General features: G+C 48.6%; 1 pseudogene; it reads right to left on the reverse strand.

The window, feature by feature from the left end:
* Positions 1-201: 201 nt before the first annotated feature.
* Positions 202-1537, reverse strand: LOC111774798 (small ribosomal subunit protein RACK1-like; annotated as a pseudogene).
* Between the last annotated feature and the right edge of the window lie 310 nt (positions 1538-1847).

Raw genomic sequence — 1847 nt, forward strand, 5'->3', positions numbered from 1 at the left:
CTTTATACTAAGCAGCACTGAGGCTTTCAATACCCTATCTCAATCCGCACCATCCGAGGATTCACGGTGTATCTCTGTGGTTCAACTCTCTCGCCTGTAAAATGGGACCAAATTACAAGTTTTAGTTTTCAAGTCAGAAAACCAGTTGTTTACTTCTAAAGCTCTGCCATAGATTTCTAGCGGGTGCCAATCATCATCACATCATGCCATGTTGTCTGTGTAGTCGGCAAATAGTATGCGGCCATCAGCAGAGCAGGCCGGAGAGGTGCACTGGGGAGCGGGGGCTCTGCTTCGCTGCTGGATCTGACGACACTGATCTTGCCCGCCCAGATCTTGATGCTGGGCCCGTGGCAGCGCGCAGCCCGTCTCGGCTCCCATCATCTAGCGTGTACAGGTGCTTGTCTTCACTGAGGCCCTGCAGTATGGCCTGCCCCTCCCTGCCTCCAGAAGTGTGGAGGGATGCATCTGGAGAGACAGTCACAGTGTCCGGGTAGCCCGTGTGGCCCATGAGACTGGTCTTCAACTTGCAGTTTGCAAGTTTTCTACCTTGACCAGCTTGTCCCGGCCCCACGAGACAGCGATGGGATTGCTTTTGGGTGAGAAGTAGACACGAGACACCCACCCGAGTGGCTCTCATCCTGGACAGTGTATTTGCATACACCCAGAAAATTCCATAGCTTGACGGTTTTATCTCAGGAGCCAGAGACCCTCTGCCAAGTGGACAGTATCATGTCCCAGAACTGGGGAGTGGGAGTGATCTGGATCACACAGCCATTGTGGCCCTTGAGGGTGCCACGAAGGGTCCTCTGTGCAGTCACAGCAGTGGCAGGTGTGGGTGTCACCGCAGCGATGAGGATGGAGCTGGACAGCTCAGAGAGATGAGTGCACAGCCACTCCCGTCACGGCCCCACCGAGGAAGAGCCGGAAGACCTGAGATAATGTGAATAAAGCATCTCGTGAGGTGCCTGGCAGAAAATGATGCTCAAGAAATGGCATCCAATATTAGCAGTAGTATTTCTGTGCTTGGATGTATGTGACTTGGGCATTTAGAGAGGAGATATGAATCAGATGAACAAGGACTGGATGGGTTGGAGAATAGATGGGAGGACATTCAGAATGGAAGGCACAGAAGGTAATAGGCACAATGGTGGAAATGAAAATGGTGAGTGTGTGTGTGTGTGTGTGTGTGTGTGTGGTTGGAGGAGAAATGCATTTCCTGATTTTGTCTCTTTCCATCTTTTTGAGTGCGTGGGGAAGAAGGGGACAGTGGGAGCCCCCTGATATGATGCGGATACAAATACATACTGAGCTGTTGACTAGACCCTGAAGTGGTCAAATTCACCTGAACACACCACTGCCCTATCACATCCCTACTCCCACCTCAGCACCTGTGCCTGGTGCAAGATAGGTGGTCCACAGTGTTTGTTGATTGCATTAATGCACAAGTGGTTAAGGTCCCTAATCACAAAAGGAACCCTCCTTTCTCAGGTGGAGCTACATACCAGACTGATGAAACCCAGCCCTTCCCCACCTCCATGATGCGAAAAACAGAAAGGAACCAAAATCACAAAATAGTTTATTCAGAATAATTAGCAAGTGCCTACCCCCATAGGGTTGCCAAGTGGGAAATAGGGTGCACAATCAAATTTGAATTTTAAATAAACGACATTTTTTTTTTTATTTTTAGTATAAGCATATCCCAAATAGCACATGGGACATACCTATAGTACTCAAAAATATTCATTGATTGAAAATTCAAATCTAATTGGGGGTCCTATATTTTTACCTATATTTATTTATTTTGCTAAATCTGGCACCCCCCCACCCCTGCCCCCCATTAATCTGGA

This window comes from Equus caballus, chromosome 8 (genome assembly GCF_041296265.1).
Source record: "Equus caballus isolate H_3958 breed thoroughbred chromosome 8, TB-T2T, whole genome shotgun sequence".
Taxonomy (NCBI): Eukaryota; Metazoa; Chordata; class Mammalia; order Perissodactyla; family Equidae; genus Equus; species Equus caballus.